This window comes from Python bivittatus, unplaced genomic scaffold (genome assembly GCF_059951505.1).
Source record: "Python bivittatus isolate LINGU-HERP-01145 unplaced genomic scaffold, Pbiv_v1 ctg000060_np1212, whole genome shotgun sequence".
In the NCBI taxonomy this organism is placed as follows: domain Eukaryota; kingdom Metazoa; phylum Chordata; class Lepidosauria; order Squamata; family Pythonidae; genus Python; species Python bivittatus.
In genome coordinates, this window is record NW_028277044.1 from 7483330 (window position 1) to 7510916 (window position 27587).

Below are 27587 nucleotides of genomic sequence, written 5' to 3' on the forward strand. Positions count from 1 at the left end.
ACTGAAATAAGACCTGGGATGTAACGTTCAAAGACTTTCAATTGCAGTTCATGTAATTGTGTTTTATCATATATTTTAAACATGTTTGACTTGGTTGTTTTTATATGTTTATACTCTACCAGTTTACCCAAGCTCGGAATAACTGGAATCCCCAGATCCTTCTGAATGTGTCAAAAGGGAAAATTATTAAATAGATTGTTAGGGATAAGGAACAATCATATTCATTACTTTCTGTTTATTACATTAACATTAAAAGTAGTTTTCAATAAAACTGTTCTAGTCTCATTAACTATTTTGTCCTTGCCCATCCTTTTTTAAAATGCTCCCCCAATATGCTCCTCAAAGTTTACGTGCCCAGGTGAGGTTGGGTTTGCTTTCATTACAGCAATAAAATCAAGTCATTTTAGTCAGTCATTTCAGGGTATTGTTTGGTTATTGGTCCTATTTCCCACATTCCCCATCTGGTGAATATACAGTAGCTGTTTGCTTACAGGTTGCCATTAAGAAGGGTTATCAGTTATCAAATTCCTCAAGGTGAAAAAGATTTGGCAGATGAGCAGATCATGTTCCAAACATGTAGGACCAATTTATTTTTCAGAAATGTAGCACTTCAGTAAAACAACAGTCACATGTGGAATGAAATGCTAGGGGGGGAAATAAACCTACTCTGTGTGCTTTAGTTGCCTCTGATGTAGAACTACCTAATCTTTGTGCACTTTAGCAAATTCACTCTTTTTTTTAATGGGAATTTTAATGGTGTTGCTCACTTTAAAATATTGAGTTCCATTTTTTCCACCCAACTTCTGAAGACACTGGTGGTGCTATGTCATCTACTTCAAGAGCTTAATTTTGTTGTGAGTAATGCCTCCACTCCTATTCAATACCATGCACTGTTGTGGGTATACCTCTCCCCTCCAGTCTTTGCTAGCTGTCCTCCACAGCCATTTCATCTTGAGTTGCTTGTTTGCTTGCCCACCCACATTTCCATGTAAAGCCTGACTGTGTTTTGATTTAGGAGGCACATCTGAAGCCTTATGTGAGTTCCTTATAAACCTGAAAATGCACTGATACACTTGTTCTTGTACCCAGGTGTACCACTGAATTGTTCATGAATTTCAACTGATACAGTAGGTGATTCCACCACTTGTCCCTTCCATTTATGCTACAGGATATCCCATATTATATCCCAGAATATTCTTCTTTTGTACTATCATTCACTCTTGAATTCAGTCCATGTACTTTCGGCACCATGTACTTTCACATTGCTGACTGTCTCTTCTTGTTGATCACAAATACTTCTTCAGTATGTTCTAACTTCCTACATGATTTATTGCAGTTATATCAGTAAAGAAGAAGGATGTGTGGGAGGCAGAGAAAGAGAACATCCAAGTAAATTCTGTAAGGCAGTGTCATTTTGCACACTTTATGGGATGTGTCCAAGTTCTGTAGTGATTTGCTGCTAGCATTCCCTTGCAACACTTATTTGGGTTATTTGGGAACTAGATGAAATTAACAAGAGTTCTGCCAGTTTACTTTTTTAGTCCAAGTGATAGGAAACAATGGTCAAACTACTGGTAAACCTTTGTCCAAAAATATCCCAGATGACTGGTCATTGTGCTGGAGGATGGCTGGAAGATTGATGCCACACACATCCTCCACCAATCTGACAGCTGGGCCATTTTTGGACAGGGATTTACAAAAATTGATAGAAAGGTTTACCATTCTTTCTGTCACTTGGGCTTTCAGAATACAGGTGAAGCTGTGATCAGAAATAACCCAAGTGACAGTTTACTAGAGTGGAACACCTGGGAAAATGGGAATGGGGCAAAAATGTCCATTCCAGACACCCATCTCCAAATCCTCATCAAAGCCCAGTTCAACAAGCTTGTCTTCTGCTGTGAGTAACAAGTGTCAAAGGAGCCGTTCCCTGCCTGCTTCTATACCTCCACCTCAAATCTTATGCAGACAGAACTTCTATTCTGCCTCATTAGAAGTATAGTCAGCACTTCTTTAAACCAGCATAATTTAAACTGTCATACTTTAAGCCAACTCCTGTACTAGATAAAAGCACTTTAATGAGGCTGTGCAGGAAGGCCCTTTAAGACCAGAATTTTTCTTTTGTACTATCACTCACTCTTGAATTCAATCCATGTACTTTCAGCACCCATTCATTGCTGACTGTCTCTTCTTGTTGATCACAAACACTTCTTCACTATGTTCTAACTTCCTACATGATTTCTTGTAGTTATATCAGTAAAGAAGAAGGATGTGTGGGAGGCAGAGAAAGAATAAATGAATATGGAAACACTTATAACAAAAAATGAGAGTCAGAAAGAGACATTAGAAATGGATCAAATCTTATTGCATTATTCATCATAATAGGCATACATGCCCATACAAGTGATTTTTTACAAAATATTTGTGCCTTCTATTATACATCAACTCTTGAAACAATGTGCTGAGCTTGGGATTTTTTTTTCCTGGGTTGCTATAGGATAACTTTGTAACTCATTTTCTATTCCTAAAACATGAACTAGTCTAGTCCTGAGGGCTGTATCTAATCACCAACATTTTGTAGGCCTCTAGCAAAATGCAAGAAAATGCTGAAATAAACAGAATTCAGATATTTTGTTGATGGTTCATTATGAATAGCAAAATTCTTGGCTCAAAACGAAACCCATGACTTCCAGATAGGTTGCTTTCTTATGCACAAAATAGCATGTAATGTATCGCAGACTATAAAGAAACAAAAATGGGAATGTAGGTCAGGTCTACTAGCAGGAAGATATGAATGTAACATATAGCTAGGATGAAAAGAATAGTCTCCTGCCACCACTGCCCTCTTCCCATAATTCTACCAGGTTTGCAAAGCAAAAGCATCCAAATGTGCAATAAAAGCAACAACAGAGTCCTTATTTTGGTAATGACTATTTTGTTAGTCCATATTTTGTTGCACCTAATTATTCACTAGGACAAAACCGCACACTTTCATGCAGTGAAGGTGAAAAGCAAAAATGATGTTGCTTTTCCATGATACCCTGGCTGCTGAAAGACCTTCATCTCTGTATTGCTGACTGAAAAATTACATTCCTTATTAGAAGGCTGGAAGGTTCTTATCTTTTACCTGGAGAAAGGAACAACTTTGGAATTTTGTTTACAATGTTATGATAGATCTCTGTCTGTCTGTCTGTCTGTCTGTCTCTCTCTCTCATATAGAATATATATATATATATATATATATATATATATATATATATATATAATCAATTTGATGCCATCCAACTCCAAATTACTCTGGGTAGCACACAGGACACCAAAACAATATAGAGACAGTATAACAGAGACAAACATAGAACTAGACTCAGACCAAAAAAAGGAAGAGTAACAAAATGGTGAACCCAGCTACCTCCAAAACATTCCATCAACAACTCACAGTCAACAAAGGGGGCAAAGGGGGGTCCAACCATACTAACCCAAAGCCTAGGAGGACAGTCAGGTCTTTGTAGCTCATTGGAATGTTAATAGGGTAGGAGCCGTCCAGATCTCAGGGGGAGCCATATTCCAGAGGGCAGGCACTGCAACAGAGAAGGCATGAGGACAGATATATGAAGGAGGTAACCTGAGTTCTGTAATGATTATTGGAAAGTCAATAACTAAAGAGAGAAACAATTAAAACACCATGCAAAGTATTTTAATTGTTTCTCTCACTATATTTGGTGCAGATCAACAACATTGGATATTATAAAAAGTACTGAATTTAGGAAGGAGGTTGCTCAAATTTATAGGTGTACTATGCATGACATAGTTCAGTTGTGGATAAACAGAGATAATTAACATGGCTTAGTCACAGAATCCATTATAAGTTTGAAAAGTAAAGCAAGAATATTGAAAGTTCAGTATAATGAGCACTCCCAATAAAACCAAATTGTCCAAAATGTTTTGAAAACAATGGTCAAAGTTGTTGATTAATCAGCCAGTATAGAACTACATGTACATCAGAATAATAATAGCACTCTGTTCTTCTAACTTTAGCAAGTTTTGATAAACATTTGTTGCATTGTCATACATAACATGGGCATCTATAGCAAACTGAAACTATGTCAAAATGATGACATGTGCACGGTGAAAAGATGCAAATTCCACACTTATATATTTGTAGGCCAATCGCTGGCAGAAATACAGGAGTCATCTATTAGTATCATGATGTTCTGACACATATTATTTTTTCTCTTGCCTCTTCTCTACACACTTGTGATACCAATAAGCTACAAATAGAATTCTCAAATTCTTTCTTTCTCTCTCTCTCTCATACTCACCCCAGCAAAATTATATTCATTGCTCAATATACTCAGTAGAAAACAAGAAATAACCTTGCTTTTATTCCAAACTGCACATTTACCTGCTGTATTTCTCTTCTCACACAGTAGCTTCTTCTAAATAAACACTGCCCTTTGGAGTACATAACTTATATTTGTTGCCTCTCTTTAAACATATATCCACAGTAAAATTGTCTACAGCAGAACTAGTTCCAACAATCTTGCCAGAAGGAGGGAAATTCAGACAGCCAGAGTAAAAATTGATGCAATCTTTAACAAATAGCATAGGAAGCAGATTATAGTATCTATCTAAAAAAGTGTTCCAATTTTCTGTGCCCAAAAGATATTTCTGAATCTTCCTGTCAGATTATTCCCATGCAACTTTTCATTGCAAATGAGTTCTGGTTGAAGTGAATTTTTCCCCCCCACAATTAACTAATCAGGTAATTCCAAGTGTTTTTTCAATTTATCCATTTATTTATTTGCTTGCTTGCTTGCTTCAGTTTTTAAGCTGCTTCTGATTGTGTCTTACACTCCATCATACAGTTACACATCTTTCCTTAAAAGTCCTCCAGAACAGCCTAGTGTTGATGGTGTTCTGGAATCCTATCTGGGTTTGGGTGGTTCTAATATATTGGAATTTCAGAAAAAGGAAATAACTCCATGGAGACAAATGATGATGACAATCTCTAGGGGTTAAGATCCAGAGTGAGCCTTCACTTTCAGTACTTGCAGGATGGACAGTTTATATAAGCCTGGTTCTTTTCTTGCAAGCATTTCATTACCTGGCTAGGTAACATCTTCAGTGCTAAGATGGGATGGGGTTTGCTCTCTGTTTATATACTGTGGCCTGTATATAAATAGAGAGCAAACCCTGTTCTGTTTCAGCACTGAAGATGTTACCTAGCCAGGTAATGAAACGTTTGCAAGAAAAGAACCAAGCTCAGAGAACCCCAAGGACTCCACAGTTCAACCCTGAGCTACACATATTCACCTTTATTGGGATAGTTTATACTTGGAGTAAGTGGCTTTCAGATACCCCCGGCCATATAGATTGTTAAGAGTGACAGCCAATAACTTGTCTTGTGCTCAGATCCAATAGGCAGCTATGTAGCTCTCAATGTGGACATATCACATGGATAAAATATGTTGCATTCAAGCTGTCCTGGACTCTAGACCAGCTATAATTTCTGAGTAATGTTCAAGAGCAGCCCCATATAGAGTAAGTTGTGGTAATCAAACTGAGACGTGATTAAAGTTTGAATGGCTGTTAGCAGAGCTTCCCAATCCAGAAACAGCTTTAACTGGCACACAAGATGGAATTTTGCAAAGTTTTTTTTCCCCCCCTAGCCATAGCTTCTATGAAACTCTTAAAGCAACATCCATGAGTCTAAGAGGATCCCATATATAATCCAGAAAAATGTGGGTCCATACTGCATGGGACAGTTCTGCATGGACCAGCACCACATGAAGATTTGGTCCAGAAATATCATGCACAAATCTATGCTGAACCAAACTAAAAAGCATAGGTAATGCAAAACTGCTACTATGCCTAAACTGTAAAACTGGGTAACTACTAGTTGGCAGCTATAAAAGCAGAAAACTCATAACCCTGCCATCCACTGGACCAGAGTTTGGTCACCTGGTTTTTGTAGCTCAGATATGGGTTGCCTGCTAAAGAAGCAGTACATGAGTGCAACAGAAGTCTCACATTCATACTTCTAAGGTCTGTGATAGTTTAGTGCTATATCACTATCACAATGAATACTCTGTAAATTAATTTTCAGTTTGTCTAACTTCCTTTAAAGTCATCCAATTTGGTGAAGTCGTGAGCTACTTAGATAATATAATCTTCTGAACGTTAGGGCAGTGTCATATTTTGTAGGAAGAAAGAAACTTATAACTAAATGATTCATTAATCTATAATTTTCAAGTGATTTTATTAAGTACAATCAATTCAATGTTGACCATTAATGAGCACATAGACTTTCTCCAATCTGGCTGTTCAGGTCTTCCTGTGGTGTACCCATAGCTGCTGTAATCAAGTCCATCCATCCACTTTGCAGCTGGTCATCCTCTTCTTCTCTTTCCATCCACCTTTACCAGCATTATATAATTTTCAAAAGAGTTACATTTCCTCATAATGCATCCAAAATATGATGATTTGAGCCTGGTCAATTGTGCCTTAAGTGACAACCCTGGATTTATTTGTTCTAGGATCCATTTGTTTGTCTTCTTGACTATACATGGTATTCTCAGGAGTCTTCTCCAATACCAATGTTCAAAACTGCCAATAATCTTTCTATCCTGCTCCATCAAAGTCTGACTTTCATTTCCACAGAATGTCAGAGGGAAAGCCACTACCTGCATGATTCATGACTTTGTAATTTTAGATATTTCATAACATCTGTATATCTTTTCCAAGGTCTTTATCGCTTGTCTATAAAGTCCTAATCTGTGGTGTACTTCTTGACTGCTGGTTCCTTTACTGATGTTAGTTGACCCTAACAGGCAGAAACTAAATACCAATATCTTCACTGCAAATTCTAAGGCTTGTAGCTGGACCTTTGTCATTAGTTTGATCTTCTGTATATGTAGTCTTAGTCCCATTTTTTCACTGTGCTAACTGATTGTCATTACTAGAGGTTGCAAACCGTTTGCATTTACAGCTATCAGAGTGATGTCATCAGCATAGTACAGGTCATTAATGTTTCTTCCTCCAGTTTTAAAACCATGTTCATTTTCCATTCCTGTTTCCCTCAAATATATTCAGCATATAGATTGAATAAATAAGAAGAGACTATATAGTTTTGTCTCATTCCTTGGCCAACCTGGAGACAGTTTATTTTGCCATGTTCTGTCAGACCGCAGTTTCCTATCCTGGGCTAAGAATTTTGGTTGTAATATACAACCAAATGGGAAAATATGTGGTTAAAAGGGTTGAAATTTACATTGTGTTATGATCTCAAAAAGAATTTTTATAAAAATGATGTATTGTTGGTACACTATGCCAGAGAAATTATCTTGAATGTATAAAGGTGTTTCAAATGTATGTTGGAAATGTGAACAACATAAATGGACATTTTGTCATGTTTGGTGGACATGTAAAAAAGCTGGAAAATTTTGGATTCAAATACATACTTTGATACAGAGGATTTTAAAGATTAATATTCAATTGAATCTATAACTTTTCCTTTTAGGATTAATGGATAATCAGGGAAAAAAAACATGGAAGATTATTTCAATACATGATTACTGCAGCGAGATTACTATCCGCACAGAGATTGAAAGATTCAACACCACCCATATGGAGGAATGGTTGGTGAAGTTGACAGATTTTGCTGAAATTGATAAATTGTCTTTTTTGATTAGAGAGAAGACATTATCCAAGTTATTAGTGACTGAAAGCCTTTAATGGATTTTTGCTTAAAAACAAACAAAAACAAAAAGGACTTGTGATTTATGGTTTTGATTATTAGATAGGATAGATTATAAAAAGAAGAGTAATATGATGTAACTTTAGAGAGAGAGATTAAAATATATTTATACTCATAACTGCTGCGAAGAATATCGGAAGCCATTTCTTTATATCTTTTTTCTTTCTTTTCTATTTTTCTTCAACTTTTTTTTTCTTTTCTTGCACTTTTTGCTTTTTCCTTGATTTCTTCCTTTTTCTTTTTTCTTCCTTATTTGTTTTAGCTTGTATTAGTTCTTATCTTATTGTTTAAAAATTTTAATAAAAATTATAAACCAGATTGTAGCTTTCTATCCTGTGTATAGATTTCACAAACAGACACTGAGATGTCCTGGAATTCTAATTTTCCTAAGAACATTCCACATCTTCACATAGTTGACACAATAAGAGGCCTTTCTATAATCAACGAAGCACATATTGACTTTTTGGTATTCTTTGGCTTTCTCAGTTATCCTATATGCCTCAAAAATAATGGCTCTTTTTCTTTGGCCTTTTCTAAAACCAGCTTGAACATCTAGCATCTCCCTATCCATGTAAGGCTCTAATATGTGTTGGATGATGCTAAGTTTATTTGCTAGGATGTGAAATTAAAGTATTGTGTAATCACTTCTACATTCTGTTAAGTTTTCTTTCTTTGGTGCTGATATGTAGACCAACCTCTTCCAATCTGTTAGCGTTTGTGTCATTCTCCAGACATTAGAACCTTTACTGATTCTTCTTTTGTTGTTTGCCATATTTCTGTAGCTATTCCATATATTCCTGTAGCCTTCTGACTTGGCAATGACCATAGTGCTGATCTGACTTTATCGTCCAATACTAGAGGTTCTTGTAAGCAGGGAATATCTTCTAAGGTATCAGGATACTAACATATTTCTGTAACAAATTTCAAAACACTTCTTCCATTTTTTTTTTTAAATCTTTGAATGTGTTTCTATCTGTCTGTTGGAGTCTGTTAATATAGCAATTTGAAGCTGGAAACTCCTTTAAGCCTGGAGAGGTTTTTTGAAGGACTTTCTTTGTTTTTTCAGGTCATGGAAGTTTTCATCTTCCAATGTGGGGCAATACTGCTGCTTGTTTCTTCTAATAGCACTTTGAAATTTTTCATTAAGTTCCTTCCTGAGATCTTTGTTGTTCTTGGCTTTAGCTTTTACTGTTCTTGGCAATTTCCACTGTTGGTTGTGATATCCAGTTTGCTGTCTTTGGCAATGTCTTTTCACATTTATCCTTAACAAATTTTGGTTTGATTCCACTCCTTCCTATCAAGAAGTTCGGGATTTCATAGCAATTGATGATGTTTCAATTGAAAATGGTGGGTATATACTCAGAATCATATTGTGGAAACTGCTTGGCTTTGTTCTTCTGCTTTAGCTTGAATTAAACATACACATGAGAAGTTTGTGATCTGTACCACAGTCAGCCCATGGCTGTGTCTTTGCTATTATAACTGAGCTCTTCCATCTCTTTTTACCAGTAACACTGGATTTCTATGTATACCATTGGTGATGCCCATGTATATACGTGTCACTTGGTTGTTCTAAGACAGTGAATGGAGTGAAGAAATAATTAGATTTGCAGAAATTGATTTGTTGCCGTATTTCTTTTCTCCTGTGCCATACAGTCCAAAAACATTTCTTGCTTGCATGTTCTGTCAATTTTAAATTGAACTTGAGCATAAAACTCATCAATCTCCACTTCTGCATCAGTGGTTGCAACATAAATTTGAATGGCCTTCATACTAAAGGGTTGTCCATAAAGTATAATTGGTATTATTTGCTCATTGACTATGGCAAGGTGTCTTTCCTATATCCTTCCTGACTCTGAAAGTGCTGCTGTTCCTTCTCCTTTTTCATGTTCTGAGTATGAAACAGTATGATCTGCTGACTGAGAGTAACCATTTCCAGTCCATTTCAATTAGATGATGCTATTGATGTCAAGATGCAGTCTATTAATTGCATCTTTCACTGTATTGAGCTTTCCTGTGTTTATGCTTCTTACAGACCATGGTTCCACTTTGAGCCTATCTTTATAGCTTCAGATTTTCTTATCCTGCACAGCAACATCAGCAACTAGACTTCCTGAAGGCTTCCATCTAGCCCTGTAATAAACATTCCTTATTACTCATGGACATTAGTACTCCAAAAGTTCCTCAGCCCCTTCTTAGTACTCCTTCCTCAGTAGCATATTGAGTGTCATCCAAACTGCAAGGCCCATTATCTGGCACTATCTGCATCAATTGTTTTACATTGTCTAGCCATGTGGTTTTCTTAGTAAAACACAGGAATGGGTTACCTTGCTGCTGGTTGTCACTTAAAGACCACTCTTTAAGCGTGGTGCTCACTTAAAGACCATTTGTTCAGTGACTGTTAGGACTTATGACAGCACTGAGCAAGTGATACTTATGACCACTCCTCAGTTGCAGCGTCCCTGTGGTCACGTGATCCTGATCTGGGTGCTCAGCCACTGGCTTGCAATCACAACAGCACAGAGTCCCATGGTCATGATTCCCATTTGCAACCTTCACTGCTGGCTTCCAACAAGTAAAGTCAATGGAGAAGCTGACAGGAGGTCACAAATGGTGACCACATGACATTGTGCTCAGTGGCAGTGTGAGATTTGCTTAATGACGGCAACTGGAAGTGCTGTAACTACCGTCGCTAAGGACAGTAGTCATATTATATTGCACTTTACAGCCGCATTGCTTAATTATGGAAATTCTGGTCCCAGTTACCATTGTTAAATGAAGACTACTTGTATACTCTTGGTGTCCACTCTTGCAGTTCTTTGCTTATCCTTCCTAGGAATAATCCTCTGCTATGATGAGCCACTATAGCAGAATGTGAGAGGAGAGACTCTGCATACACTTTTCCATATATATTACAAAGATAAAACACAATATTATATTATTTAATTTATTTAAATCTGAAAGTAAACAACTTACAAAACTCTTTCTAGTACTGTTGCCTAGTGCATAACTACAGAAATCAGAGTTCTACATCACTGACAAAATAGGTGAGATGCATAAAAAGTTAACAGTTCTTTAATTTTATCCTCTGCAATGTTATATTTGCTTAACTAATTTTTGCTTCTTTTTATAAGAAGTATATAGAATACTACTTTTAAGAAATGTGTTATGTGTTGAGTGTGTGCATGTGTGTGTGAGAAGAGAGAGAGAAGGAGAGAGAAGGGTAATAATCTAAAACAACTGTTGAAAACAATTTTGTGTTAACTATAAAGACTCTGTAGACTTCAATTTAATAATGAGTGCACTGAAGATGTTACCTAGCTGGGTAATGAAACATTTGCATGAAAAGAATCAAGCTCAGAGAACCCCAAGGACTCCACAGAATTAACATTTGCACATATCTCTCCCATCTAAGCTTTCTGGAGGGGCCATTTAGACTTTGGAACAATGTGAGACACCTGAAGAAAAGCAATTTTAAGTGAAGATGATGACGATGATGACGACAATGATGATGTTGTTGATGATAATGATGAACCAGATAATACCTGTTTATACTTAGAAGGAAACTCATTAAAATTAATTAATATAGGACAAGAATAATAAAAAGGGCAATTACCAGATTTATCTTCTGAACAGTGACACCCCAATATAAACATTTCCAACTAAATAAGTAAGTAAAAATCCTTTTTTTTTTGGTTTTAAGTCTAAAGTGTAAAATATAATGAAATATAAATAAAATGTGTATCTTCAAATCTGTGGCAGGCAAAGTTATTGCAAAGCATCTCTAGCACCCTTACATATTTTTGTAAGTTAATTTTCATAAATAATAGTTGTAATATTTTAATTGACAAACAGTGGCAGAAAAAGGAGGAAGAAAGTCCCCTGGTAATTGGCTTACTGAAATATGAAATATCTTAAATGAATCCAGATGAGAAAAGGGGGAATAAAGTAAGACTGGGAGAAAAGAAAAGAAAAGAAAAGAAAAGAAAAGAAAAGAAAAGAAAAGAAAAGAAAAGAAAAGAAAAGAAAAGAAAAAACTAATCACAGTTGTAACAACAACTGCAGTTTTTCATCTTCTCTTTCTAGCTAAGGTTGACTACATAAAAGAAATACCTAATTAGGATGTATAGACAAACAATTTGTAGTGAAAGGTAAGCAAAAAAGCAAGACTTCATAAGGAATTTAAGTTAGTAAAACATTTTTCCAGCTTTTCTGGGACTAGGCAGATGTCTTGATTTCATCCAAAGACTTGAGAACAAAAATGACTTGGCAAATGTTCTTTTTCCAAGCTAATTTTAAAATATACTTTTAATTTAAAACAACAACAACCTATGTTGTTTGAGCTCATTAATGTGGTACTATATAAGAATAACATAAGATTTATTATTTCCCCCAAACATACCAACACATCTTTGCTTTAAGATTTCATCTATCATGGCAAGTCTGAAATAAATACGTACATGAAATCACACACATTGGATAAGATTTATCAGTTGTACAAAAAAGAGAAGTTGGAATATATCTAGCTGATAATCCTCTGGGACAACTAATCCCTCACATTTTAGTGCTTCCATAAAGAGAGCAAAATGACACTTTTCTACTTCTTCTGGAATCCCAACCATGAATAAATTGACCAACAATTCTAGGTGCATGATTTAGTCCAGAAGTGGTTTGCTTTTGTTTTTGTTCCTAAAAAAACAGAATTAAATCAGTTATTATAAACTACTTATAATCTTCCAACTGAGTTTTTTTATTTTCAGCCACCTCAGTTTGGTACTTATAGGTTTAGTCATAGATGTATTTGATAACTTCTCTCATCTCTTCAAAAAAAAAAATGTTATATTTGTCTGCATTTATGGAGAGAAATGTTGGCTTAACTTTCTTAGGTGCCATTTAAGCCATAACTAAATAAACCCTCTCTAAGGATTATGACGGCAGTGAAACAAACTATCAAAATAATAAAAGCTTCAGGGAGTACCAAAATATACTGATGCCCTACAATGCCATCTTGAGTGGAAATCAAGTGGTTGAACTTACAGAGAAAATATTGTCTCTTGCATCACTCCCAGAGCTGTCACACTATATAGTAAGAAAACTAGCCTAGATTGCACAAACTTGGCAGAATTTCGTTAACCAGTTATACAACCCAACTGGTCATATAGGCTCAAAAGAATATAAATTAACCTAAGATCAATTGTGAAAATATTAAAATGTTTTCAAGTCCGAATCCAATAGACATTCAATGCTACTGCATTTAACTTCAGACCAAGATTTAACATCCGTGGCATTAGTTTAGACAGGCAGAATTTGTAATGTTGAAAATCATAGCTAGTTCAGTCACACAGCTGGGTGAAATGATCTACAATAGATGATAGCATAGTTAAGGATGGAGGCTGGAGTGGTGAGAAGAAGAAAGCAGGAAAGGGTGACTTTTTAAAGCTAGGAGATGTGGAGAAGAAATGTAAACTTTATATTAAGCAGCAAGTACCTTGGGCTTGGACAATTCAGGTTCAGGTATTCCCTGTTTTTCATAATTAGCACTGTATTGTGCTTTGGTAATGGTCTCATTAAAACTGTTCTCTTCAGATAAGAAAGAAGACCAGGAAGAGCTATCCTAAGAACCAGAGCCTGAGCTGCCAGGCTTCAGCAATAATGTCAAGGCAACAACCTATTCTTCCATTTCTGTTCTGGAGCCATCAGACTCTGTTCCAGACCAGGACCATCTTTCATCCAGCTCTTAAGAATATTTGCCCCTGAAGAGGAATCAGCAGAAGACAGAGAAGCATAGGAGTGATCAGCTATCAAGAGGGAATGTCATCTGACATTACTCAGGAGTCACTGGCTGAAGAAAGAGAGTCCTGAACAAGGCCAGCTGTGCTCAGATATGATCAAAGGCTACTGGAATTTAGTCATCTTTAGTAGATTCTAGCAACTCAAGAAAGCTGCTAAACATTAATGATCAGTGAAGGCTCCATAGAGTCTCAACCTAAAACTCAAAGCTGTCAAGTGCTTTCTTTTGAATTTTCATTCAATTTATCTTCAGAGTCTTCTCATTTCTTTCTCTTGTTGCTATTTCGGAAAAAAAAAAAGTTTGCCAAGTAAGCCTACTTCTTAGTGCTTGAAACTTGGACTGAATGTGCGGCTTTGAAATAAGCCTGATAGATTTATTGTGACCTTAAATCAGTTCAGCACTGCCATTTGAAAGGGCAGGACATTTTTTTCCCCCATTATAAACAGTTCAACTACAATTCCTCCTCCTCCTCCTCCTCCTCCTCCTCCTTTGTTAGATTTATATCTTGTTCCCTTCCCCTCCAAGAGCTTAGGACAGCTTATATACGGGCCTCTCTTTACTTTATCCCCACAATAAGCCAGGTGGGTCTGAGAGAAAAATGACTGGTTCAAAGTCACTTAGTGATTTTCCATGGCTGCTAGTGGACTTGAACCACTACAGAACACAATCTTGAATCTCATTATCTTTCCAATTTGCTGTTTGTCGGTATCATTTAAAGTCCACAAAATGTCTGGTTCAATACAGTCATACACGGAGGGATATGCATACAGGCACAGATACACACAGCAATTTTAACTGCATACTTCTTAAATTATTAAATTATATTAGTTTTAATATTATTAAAATATTAGTTAGATTAGTCTAATTAATTTCTACTGAAATGCAGTCTTTTTTTTTCAGTAGAGATCATTCATTAATTTAACCAGAATTACTGAGTGATAATTCATCAAGATTTGTGATTTCGAGTAATGAAAACTAAATTTCAGATTAATTAGCTACAGAATATAATTCTGAATAGTGGAATCTGACTGTATTGTTTGGGAAATGAATGTATTAACTTACTGTATAATTGTATAGATTATATTGATCAGCAGCTTCTTTAAGATATTTGGAATTTTCAGGTCCAGACTAATATTTTAGAGTAGCATTAAATAGCCATATATATGTTTATTCAGAACTAAGAATCATTTAAGATTTACTCATAGTTAAGTGTGCATAAGAGGTTAAGATATACAGTTTAATTAGGATTTTTACAATGCATCTTATATTTGTTTTTCCCACCACCATTGTCCAACCAGTTCTATTGTTACTATAGAAGCTATTCATTTAAATGGAAAAGCAGATGTCAGCTGATATATATGTAAGAAATAGTCAATCAAAAATAAACTTGTAAGAAAAATGATCCAAGAATTCCAAGTTAAATCAACTATACCCACCGTCCCTATTATCATAGGCCTCTATTCTGCAATATAATTGGCATAATGGTTAATCTGGGTATAAAATTTGTTCTCTCTTAGCATTATGTACTTTCATCTTGGAATTTTGGGGAATCTGTCCGTTTTTAAATGTCCATAGAAATCCTATTTCTTTTTATCTCCTCCATTATTCATATTATAGATATTTTTATTATTTCGCTTCATCTGCTATGTGGATAAAAACCTGCCTCCCAAAACAGAAGCACAATGAACAAGTTTTTTAAATTTGTTTTTGTTTTTAAGACAAATGCATTCACTTTATGCAGGTAAAAGTAAGATTATTTTGGGTTACCTAAAGCATTCCTAGCTACAAGAAACAAAAGAAACCAAGTAGTATGTTTGATCTTACAAAATACAGTATTTTTCCGTCAATAAGACACCCCCATGTACAAGACGACCCCCACTTTTCCAACCCAAAATTAAGAAATCAATATTTTAAAGACAGTGCAGAACACATTTTTATTTAGTAATTAGTTAACATTGACCTGATACACTCAGTGGGAGGAGGTCCAAACCATCTCTCTGCAGCTCTATTTCCATGCTCTTTTGCATAACTGATTACATTCAATCACGAGTGAAACTGCCGATAGCTTGTCTCTGCAAACAGACTTCCTCCAATTGGTTTGTTCAGCATCAGCTGACGTCAGTTACATAAGGCTCGTGATTGGGGGAAGTCTGTTTGCAGAGTCAAGTTATTTCACTCGTGATTGGAGGCTAGAAATAGGAGGAAGCCCGTTTGCAGAGACAAAGTATGGGCAGTTTTGCAACCGCGCGGTTCTCTCCTCGGCTGACTTCCTTGAATAAGACGCCCTTCAATTTTTAACGTAAGGATTTTAGAAAAAAGTATCGTCTTATAGTCAGAAAAATATGGTATAAATGTCATATAAATCCAAGATTATATAATAGCAGAAACAATTAATATTTTCAACTAGATTTGTCCATGCTAAGCATTTATCCTACCTGACAACTTCTTTCAGATGATCATATTTGGCCTTTTTTTTCTTTGTTGGTCATTTTTTTTTAACCATTTAACTTCTAATTTAAAAGTTATTAGCTAGCCCATGGATCATTTCAGGCTTAAGAAAATGCTGAATTCAGCAGAGAATTATTGATATGTTCTATTGGGGAAAGTAAAATGGCAACCAGAATGTCTTTGGAAACAAATCAAAGTATTAAACAACTGATCATGTGCACAAGCAATTTCTCCTGATTTCCATTCCATGTATTCCTATTTTATTTATAAGTCTTAACAGGGAAATTGAGGCTACTGCAATCTGTAATGATTTGGGTTTTTCTGTGTGTGTGTGTGTGATAGATAGATAGATAGATAGATAGATAGATAGATAGATAGATAGATAGATAGATGTATGCACATACATATGTTTTGTACTTATTTAAAGCTACCTTAAACAAACAAATCCCTCTTGAAACAATTTCCTCCAGAAACAACTGTTGGTAAATGTAAAATATCTGATCTATAATCTATGTTATTCTATAAGTATCTCATAATGGCTATCCATTATATTCTTGAAGTAAAAAAAAAAAAAACAAATTAAAGTCCTTGGTGCTCTCTGAGCTTGGTTGTTTATTTGCAGACATTTCATTACCCAACTAGGTAACATCATCCATGGTAGTGGGTGTGGGGTTTGCTTTATGTTTATATACAGTAGCTCACCTTGCCAGCGTTGTTCATGGTGGGGGATGTTTCTCTTTGGTAGTTCCTTGATTAGGGTATTGTTTTCTGCTTGGTTGTTTGTCTAGTGTTAATCCCTACTTATCTGGGTGCTGGCTGCTGGAAAGGATGTGTTCTGGTCCTTTTGTTTCTTTCTTAGCTTTTTTATTGTCACTTTTGAAAGGTGTGTAAATGGACAATTAGAAATAATTGTGTGTAATTAAAATAATTTTAATTACACAAACAAAAAAAGTTAAAAAGTGTGTAATTAAAAATAATCTAAATGGATATTCTACAATATGGATGTGGCAGTTCTTCAAATTGTGAATACATGTACTTTAGGACTATGCTTGGGTAATAGAGTATTAATAATCTCAAACTAGTTTAAAGTTCAATCTGTACCTTGAATTAAAATCAGCACATGACTTTTAATTTTTGTATTCTTTCTAATCATTCTAAACTGGGAAACATTTCAAAAAGAATTTCTGATTGAGACAGAATTTTCTTTTTAAAGTTGTATTCTAGGGACCAAAAAGTATGGTTAAAAAAAAAAACACAGTGTGGTGGCTGTGGTGGTGCAGTCACACATGTGATTACCATAAAGAACAGGTAGACCTTGGATTGCACCCTTGTGGCCACCATTTTATTTTATTTTATTTTATTTTATTTTATTTTATTTTATTTTATTTTATTTTATTTTATTTTATTTTATTTTATTTTATTTTATTTTATTTAGCTCTACTTGCTCTATTCCCAAAGTGACAGCCCTGTCACCACTTACATGCCGCTGAACTCAGTTGAAGTTACTTGTTACATGCATTACATAAAGTTGCCTCAGATTTTTCATTTCATTCTTTCTCTTCTCTTCACCTCATGTATACAGCAATCCCAAAATTTCCTTGTGGGGTGTGTTTCTATGTGTGTATGTATGCAATATTAAGCTTTGTGATGCATGTCTACATATTAAGCATTGTTCAACAAGCAGTTGGGACACTCAGAGCTTTTGTCCCCCTCTCTCCTTTTGATTTTTAACCTATGACTCCACTGTACTTCATTCTAAATTGCTGTTGAAGAAACTGTAAGTACTGTGCTGATTGCTGGGCAATCAAAGAAAAAGTAAATGCCCAATTTCCCTGAAAGTAGGTGTGATAAGAGTACCATCAAAACTCTCCATCTCTTTTGCAGTGGCAGGGCACCTTGACACACCTCTCTGCTTGAGCACAATTTGAAAGAGTTGTCTATTAGCAGAAGTCATACTTTGAACAACTCAACCTATCTCTCAGAGAGCAAGTGCTAACAAACCTCCTATTATAAGCACTCATACCCACAAGTGAACAAACAAAAACCAATTCTGAAAAGGCAGTGCATTCTCAGGTTTATTTTATTTTATTTTTTTAATGTCCCAATACAGAGAAACCTTGTTTTAACAAACTAATTGGGAAAAGGGGCAGCTCTATTATTCATAAATATCCATTAAATCAGAGTTTAGGAGATCTCAGGAGAGTAATGCCATTTATGTGGTTAAGTCATCATGCACATGATGCACATTAAGTCATTTCTGGCATTTGGCATTATTCCTATAATTCTATGCAAATAATGAAAATAACAAAAATTATGTCACTCGTGCTAAGGACACTATTACAAAAAGGCAATAAATCATTGTGGAAATTTGATCCATTCTCTGTTGAAGTCTGGCAAATTGAAGTTTCAAATTGGACTAAGATATTTAAGAACAGCAATGAGCAATCAGTAGGCCTTTCTTCACTCACATTTAATCATGCTACATGGTTATTCTGCTTTATCCCTACAACATTGCTTTCATCTCAGGCTCAGCCTTATAAGCCTTATAAGCCTTAACTTGTCCTTAGCTGTGCCAACTTTAAAGTAATGTTTTCCTCCTTAAGCCTGCATCAGGCTGTGGCAATTTCATATATACAGACTTCCTATGCCCTGGAGACTTGATGGGAAACATCTTGCTTTTCATAGTTATGATTTGCACTGCAATATCAAAGGAAGTGAAATTCCCATGCTCCCAGTTTTTGCTTGAATGACCAGAGAAGCTTAGCAGCACTTTTCTTTTCTTTTCTTTTCTTTTCTTTTCTTTTCTTTTCTTTTCTTTTCTTTTCTTTTCTTTTCTTTTCTTTTCTTTTCTTCCCTTTAGAGATGCACAGTTTATCCCAGCTGCTCTATGACTATTTGAGGCCACATCTTTGGCCAAGCTCCAGTATGTGGCTCATTAAACCCAGATACATATTATACCAAACTATAAAGAGTGGAAACTAATTTCTTATGAAGCTGTTCTAGGGAGCAAGATACTTCCCTAGCACCACCTGATACCTGAAGACAGGGCTGTTGAGAGTTTAGACAAGGGTACGGAGGACAGGTTTTGCAATGTTCCTAAAAAGCAGAGTGTCTGCTCATGTGGCAAGGGGGAAATGGAAAATATGCATCGTGCTTCTTTTATAGACACATTCAGGCTCTATATATCTCCCCTTTTATAACACAATACCTAAGTTGGACCAAGGATGACTATCTCAACCTCCTGATCAGGAGATGGGGATCGCAAGTAGCGTTGCCAGATTTTGTACATTGCTCTGATAGAATGCAAATAACTACTTCTTAGTGAGGTGAGCCTGATTGACTTATTTTCTTCATGATAAAATAATTGTATATGTGTTCTGGTATACCATTTTTGCTAGATCATGCTTTGTTTTTGATGTGTCTATTTTATTATCTCACCCTTAAGCTTAAATCTCAAGCGTTTGTTAATCTCACAATCTCACATGGTCATATTGGTAACACTCTCAATGACCATCTCATATTACTGATTTTTTTATTTAATTGACAGAAGGTTCCACTGGATTGAATGTAATGTTATTGTAGAAACCTCCTAGCAAATTATTATTATTATTATTATTATTATTATTATTATTATTATTATTATTTTGTAATTATTGCCTTTTGTATTGTTCTAACTGGTTGAACAATGCAACGTTCAAATGATACATTGACCATCAACTAATGTTATCACATGAATGAATAAATAATTTTATTGCAGGTCACAGACCCACACACACAAACACATGTACAGTACATATACACAAACAGTAAAATACAATAAAATAATATTAGAAAATGAATAGAGAAGGAAAAAATATATAAGTTATAGTAAAATACAATAAAAGAGATAAGGATTATTGCACTCTAATGCGCTAAACAATATTCAACTTAGTGCAACCACTAATCAGTCCAAGGTTAATTTGCCATTAGTAAAGCAGAAGTTCTGCAGTCTACAAATGCAAATTCAGCAACAGCCTATGTTGTTGTATCTATCAGAAGGAATTTCACATAAAAATCATCCGGTTGTCCATGGAATGGTCGCACTTATGGATGATTTCTGGCGGGAGTGGGATGGTGGAAGTGCGACCATTCTTGCTCTCCTTGATCTCTCGGCGGCTTCATATAATGCTATCCTAGATGCTGACAGTTCTTTGACCTGCACAATATACTTTCCATGACAAATGATCCTTTTCTTCCTCCTCCTTTGGTTAAGGAGACAATATTTAATCGCTGCTGCAGACTAAGATTGCCACCATTTTACAGCTTTTCTCCTTAATGGTCTCTATATGAAACACATTTTCTGGGCAGACTGAAATTCCCTCTTTGTGTAATATAGGTATCATTCAGTATTCTCAAAAATTTTAAGTCAAATTTCTGTGTCTCTCTCTCATTCTGAATTTAATGGAGTTGTTATGAAATGGATTGATTGATTGATTGATTGATTGATTATGGTTCATATGCAAATATTCATATAAAAAGAAAGAGTCCTGGTGGGTTACAGCATAAAAATATAAAAACAGAATAAAAAGATGAGAGCAGATTTTATATAAATGTTTCATTTATTTTTTATGAATCATATGGGACTATAAACCTCTGATAATCAATTCCATCTCTTGTTTTTTTATGGAAAACAAATGCCCAGAATACATATGAAATGTATTATTTATAAAAATGTTTATAAAAGACAGCTTTGCTATGGAAAAAAGAACTACATGGCTGGGAAATTTCAGCAAGTGCTAGTTTTTGAGAACACCAAAGCATAATTTGGTGCACCTGCAAAACACACCTAATGCATATTTTAGAAAATCAATCCTTAGTATATTGTCTTGTGTTCCTCCCTTTAATTTATACAGCAGATTAATCTTTTGTTTTGTTTTTAATATACATCCAGAAGTATTTTGTAAGTTCTAGATTGATTGTGACAATGTCCTTGCGGCCTAAAAGCCAGGTGTTAGCAATTAGTCACTGATCACAAACATCAGATAACAGATAAGAGCTGATTATCATAATCATTTGAAACAAATGTAAATTTCCTGCATTATCCCTAATCAGGCAATGTCCTTCTAGGGAATGCAATCATCGCCAGATGCATAATGAACTTAGGCTAAAAGAGAAATCCGCTTTTGAACAATTTAGTGTTGTTCCATAAATTAGTAGAGCTGGAGATATTCAGATACTGTGAACTGAGACACAAAGGGAGAGGTGGAGCTGTCTATATTAGTTTTTATTGAACAACAGCAGAAGGCTGGCAAACAGATGATCATTAATGAACTTGTAGACATAATGCAAAAACACACCAATAATTAGGTGCATGGTAGGTACACATTCAGTGCAAGACTTAACAGCTGGATTCCTAGGGGAGAAACAATGATCTTGATGTTTTGCATATTTTACTATGGCATAGATACAACATTATTCTCTAACTATGAAGTAGAGCAGCCTTCCCAACCTGGAACTTTCCAATATTATTTAGACTGAAACTCTTAATTTCTTCAACTGCCTGGAAATGAAGACAGTTATATTTAACAGTTTTGAAGGGCAACTGGTTGGAGAAGGCTGAACTGAGAATATTAGCTGGCTGCCCCAGTGCCATTGTTCAAGGTGGCACCATAGTTGGTTGGATAACAACATTCCCTGTGCCATTTATAGTATTTTCAATGTAAGAATAATTTAATATCCGGACCAAAAACAGGTGACTGTGTTGTGCTTAGAATATCAGAAAGCCCAAGTAAGTTTCATGACCATCTTTTTCCACTATGGTGACAGTTTGAACAGCTATTGAGAGAGATGTGAAGGCCATTCTTCAGAAAGGTGAGAGCTATAAAACTTATTAAAGACACTGTCCACTCTATACGTTTCACACATTAATGGCCATCAGGGAAGTGTTTGTACAGAATGACATTTATGGCCTGGAGAACCTTTGGACAGGGATCAAAGGGTTCAGGCTTGACATGCTGATATACATAATTTGCAAAATTGACCCTCTGATTACATAATTTTAAATTAGACTTTTAAAAGTACTGATAGTACTCCAAAGTATAGTAATGAATTGCTATTCTATACACTTTTCTTATATCTAATACCTAGTTCTGAGAATTATTTAGAATTTTAAGTACTACAGATACTAACTGGAGTGCCTGAGATGCCTTATCTCAGTAATATAGATTGGATTACATCTTCCCCTGCAATGAATGCCACCTTTATGGCATGACAGGAAATTTCATTTTGTTTTCTTCTAACACACAAGAATATTCCACTTCCTATGTCATATTAAACAGTCTGGAATTCCATCATCACTTTTCCTGTAATATAAAAACAGCTGTATGGAAATAGATGTTATGAAGAGAAATGGATGAATTCCACTAGTACAGATTCTCATCTGGTGACTTTTAGGAACAAAATAACTATTGAATGAATTAAATATATATTCCAGGTAGGCAAACCAATCAAATTCCAATCTGAATGAAAATTTGTGATTTGAAGGTGGCAAAATTTCATTCTAGTTCAAAATGTAAGAACTGAAGGGAATCAGATTTTGTTTGAATCAGTTCAAGATGTGAAATGCAATTAATTAAAAGATCAACCATAAATTGTAATGAGGAAGTATTAAAATGCTTGTGTTCTAGAAAGAAGATGGGAAGAAAAGGCAAAATAAAAATTCTCATGTGATGTCAGGTTTTCCAAAATGAAGAAGTTAAATATTTAAGAATCTGCCCTTTCACCATGTGACCATTTGCTTTCTTGGCTAACAGGCTTGAGATCTTCTTAAGGTCTTCTTGAGGTCGTTCAAGCATAGCTCTTGGTAGAAATGACTTAAAATGTGGCCAAGCAACAGGTCTCAGGATGATGATGATAATTCATCATCCTCTGGGAGTTTAAGACCTGCTGACGATGTCCTGTATGAGCGATTCAAATTATTTCTCTATTTCAAAGGTTTGGTCCTCCCAATGGTAACCATGTTGCTGCAATAATGAAACTGTTGCAAAAAATGATTGCTAGGTAGGGGAGGCATTCTGGCAGATGAAATTTGGAAGTGGTGCAGATGTAGGGAGAAGATTTTGTCCCTGGAGATTTATTAAAAATATTAAAAGCTAATATCATTTGGTGGAAGCCTATTTTGGTTAAACTCTTGAATAAAATTAACTCATCAGGCCAACTCTCCCAGGGCTGGAATGCAAACATACTGATCCCAATATACAAAAAAGTGAGATGCCCAGAGAATTAAAGTCCAATTAGCCTGATTAATATCATTTATGCAAAATATCTAGCTAATAAATTAGAGTACTGGGTCTTTGATAATTACATGCTTGCGAGGAACATGCAGGGTTTAGAGCAGGATACTCAACAACTGATTATGGTTTTGTATTGGATTGTTTGATAAACAAGTATGTAAAACACAACAACAGAAAACTGTTGCTTTTGTGGATTTCTGTGCAGCTTTTGATTTAATCGATAGAAACAAGCTATACATTAAGTTAGATGAATTGAATTTGGATATGTGGTTATTGATTTTAATCATGGCATTATATATAAATACTCAAATTCAGGTTGGGTTCACCCCAGCAGGACACCTGACTAATAACATCAAGCATTTAAAGGAGTGAAACAAGGATGTGTGCTTGCCTCATTCCTATTTAATTTATTTATTAATGATATTGTTCTAGCCTTGAGTGGTGAAAATCTTTCTCTGGCAAAGGGGGGAAATAGGAACTTGCTTATAATATATTCTCAGTCAGGCTTGTGCAGACAGTTAAGAGCACTGGATACTCCTCAAATTGTCTAAACTTTGCTGAACAAACAAAGGTGCTGGTATTTGTGGGGGGGGGGGAAGGAAAAGGCACAAATGGAAAATTGGAGAACATAATATAGAGCAAGTTCTCTCTTACAGATATGTGGGCTTCCTTTTTACAACTTCAGGTAGTTGGTGCTATCATGATCAGGCCCAAAAAATTAAAAATGAGAACATTTTGACAGGAATAATAAAGGTCTGCCATATGAGTGATGGCTGACAAATTCACCCAACCCCTAACTCTCCTGAACAGCAAATTAATCTGTTACTTTTTGTATGCAGCAAGGTTATGGGAAATTTCTATCTTCTATGATATGGAATTCTTTCAAAATAAGCTCCTCAGAACTATTTTAGGTGTATCCAATGGTTCGTCTATTCTCTTTCTCTATGTAGAAACCAGTATATACCCAATTAAGGCTGAATTAATTGTTAGGGTGTTTAATTACTGGATTAGGCTCCTCTTGCCACCTGATCCCCAGCTTGTCAAGCAATGACTTCTGGAACAAATGAATTTCTCTACTTCTTGCACCAGTTGGTTTACATTCTTATCCAATCATATGCATACCTTTGGAAGGCAAATGCTCAACCATGCAACCATAGATGCTTCAGATCTCTTCTAATAAATCATATTAGTTCTATTCAGAACATTCCTTTCTTTGAAAATTCCATAATGGTTTCATCATAGAAGACCTACCAAATTTACCTCAAATTGAACCTTAAGCAAAAATAGTATGACTCAACAGGTACTGTATACAGTACCCTTCTAAGAAATGTTACTATTTCATTAAAACTCTTGCTTTTAAAAAAAAATCAAATATACTATATTTCTAGACCTTCCTTTAACAAATACTATAAACATTAACTGCAGCTGTACTTTCTATTCACTAATCTTAAAGAATATCAAGCATAGCTCTTGGTAGAAATGACTTGGTAATGCTGTGCAGCTTTTGATTTAATCAATGCTCCTCCCAGATAATTTATAGGATTCTGAAATTTGGAGTTTTATTCCAATCATGATACATCTATGGTTATGTGAGTATACATACATATGCACACTGATTATTTCACTGATTTAGGTATTTCAGCAAAAAGTTGTGTAACATTGATGAGTCAAATTTTACTATTTATTGCCTATTAATTTCACTTTGGAGATTTGAAAGAACCAACTCTAAATGAAAATAATAATATATTAAGAATCATAGGCATAATTTACTAAAAAATTAAGCATATCAAAGTCCATGCTTTAACTCTATGATTGAAACAATTAGCATTTCATAACAATATCCCATAGTTTTGATTGAGTTTCATTACTGTTTTACTTAATATTTACAGGTTTGCTAATATTTATTTTTTGCTAATTATTCTTTCAGATCAGATTTCATGATGCCAGAAAAGGTGTGTGCTGAATTGTTTCATGTATACCACTGGTGGAATTTTAATTATAGTTAATATAACTGATGTTCTAATACAATGTAACTTTCTAATAAATGAAATAAAAAATAAATGTAAAGTGATTAGCAAACACTGAAGACGAATGTTGAAGACAAACATTTCTACATAATGGCAATATTAGCTAAGGATGCTCAGTTTAACACACACATACACAGAGAAAGAGAGAGAGAAAGAGAGAGAGAAAGAGAGAGGGAAAGAGAGAGAGAGAGAAATTATACCTAAATTATAGACTGTTAAATACATTTTGGACTACATTAAAAATACTTGGGCTATAACAGCTTTACAAGATGGAGTTGCCAAACTGTAATGTTCAGTTTAATCTAAGCAGCCTGATAGTCCAGAATCAGTTCAGAGATTCCTTTACATTCCTTGATTATAATGTTTAGTGACTAAACGAACATGAAGAAAAGAGTTCTAGTGTGTTAATTGATTTGGGATGAATTAGTCACATCAGCATATCACATGAGACTGTCGTCATCCAAGAACAAACATGCACATATGGAATAACAAACACATGCTACGTTTAAGTGTCCAGTGCACAGGCTGACTTTGAAAAAATGAGCAAATGGAAAGTGAAATGGACTAATTTTTTATACTTCAGCACTGATTGTATTTCCCTGCATATAAATTCAAAGGGATTTCACAATCACATTTGGCTGGTAATGAAATACATTTTTCAGGTATAATTTCTCAGGGGGGCATCTCTTTCCGTATGATTCTCTTTGGACATAGTGAATCTTTCCTGTAGCATATTAGTAAAAACACCAAAACACAAACAAACAAACAAAAACAACCATATAGAAAAGCTAAATCAGATTATTCTTGGAAGAGACACTCTAGGAAATATCACGACTGTCTTTCTTCCCCACCCCCCAAAAAATGGAAAAAAAGGAAGCCACTTTCATATTGTTGCCAATATTATTTAATATGCATGAAATAGTTTTCTCTGTATGCATATATGTGTATACTGTACTGCTCTAAAGTTCATTTGTTCTGTTGGGAAAATATTTCTCTATATAAAGGATTAAGCCTGATTTATTTGTTTCTCATTACCTAAATTTGTATACTATCCAGTCACAAGAACTCTAGATTGTATTACTTCAGAATCATATAAAATTTGCCAGGTTCATGACTTAACTGAATTCAGTTTATTATTGGGGTTCATTGCCAAGTGGGTTTATAAGCCCACGTCATACATTAATTGCTTGGAAGAGGTCAATGTGGTGAAAAAGGAAATATGCAGGTGGCTTACTTCCCCATTGCCAGTATTTACACATTCAGTATGAATATCTGAGGTGGGGGAAAACCATACACACACCTCAGTGCAAGCATGTTTCCATGGGAACTGGAACTCTAGTTATGCAAAGATTTAGTTCCCATGGAAACCTAATCATATAGAGGTCAATGGCTATGCTGTCTGAGAATTATGGGAGTTGTAACCAATATATCTCAAGGGCACCATTTTGCAGGAGAGTGCAATGTTGTTTTCACTGTCTTAGTGATGATAGATAGATACAGTAGATAGATAGATAGATAGATAGATAGATAGATAGATAGATAGATAGATAGATAGATAGATAGATAGATCTAGATATGATATGGTATGATATGATATGATATGATATGATATACAGTAATATAATATAATAGTAAAGTAAAATATGAATAAGGAAGCTTTCATAGCAATCAGTCCTAGTGCAGACTGATTTTTATTGTATCATTTAATTTTGACTCAGGTTCAGCTCTATGCTCCTTGAGACAACAAAGGCTTAGTCAGTGAAATCCTTTATCAATGAGTTAGCTTAATTATAAATATCACGGTTGCTTGCTTTGAACGATCATATTGAAAGCATATAGAATCTGCTTATCTGGAGCTTTTAATTAAGACTGCCACACTAATATAAGGGGTTGGGGAGAAGGACACTGAAAGTTTAAATACAACCATTGATAAATACATATATTTCTAATTTAAGTCTAGTGTCCTGTTAATCACAAATAGTGTAAAACAAACAGACTTTGTATCTGAATGAACTAAAGCAATTCCAGTTGCACTCATGGTGCTCGTGCACTTCAGCTAAGCTAAATAGCACGTGAGCCCATTCGGCTCTGAAATCAACACAGACCTTGTTAGCTAAAAATAATTAATATTCTATAAATATTATCTAGTCTACTCTAGATGGACTCAGTAAACCAGCTGTGTCCTAAGCCAGGCCAACTTTGCCATAGTCCAGCATTACAAAAATTCTGAGCCTCCATAGAAGTACAAAGTATTAATGCAGCTAGGTAAGATTTCATATTCTTAATGAGAGAGAAGA

The 27587-nt window shown here is 35.1% G+C and overlaps 1 long non-coding RNA gene across 1 annotated transcript in view; it reads right to left on the bottom strand.

The window, feature by feature from the left end:
• LOC148216425 (uncharacterized) overlaps positions 1-27587 on the bottom strand; it is a 208965-nt gene that overhangs the window by 72282 nt on the left and 109096 nt on the right. The window contains exon 2 of the long non-coding RNA XR_015795426.1: positions 3474-3575. This is a non-coding gene — a long non-coding RNA (uncharacterized LOC148216425). The remainder of the gene's footprint in view (positions 1-3473; positions 3576-27587) is intronic.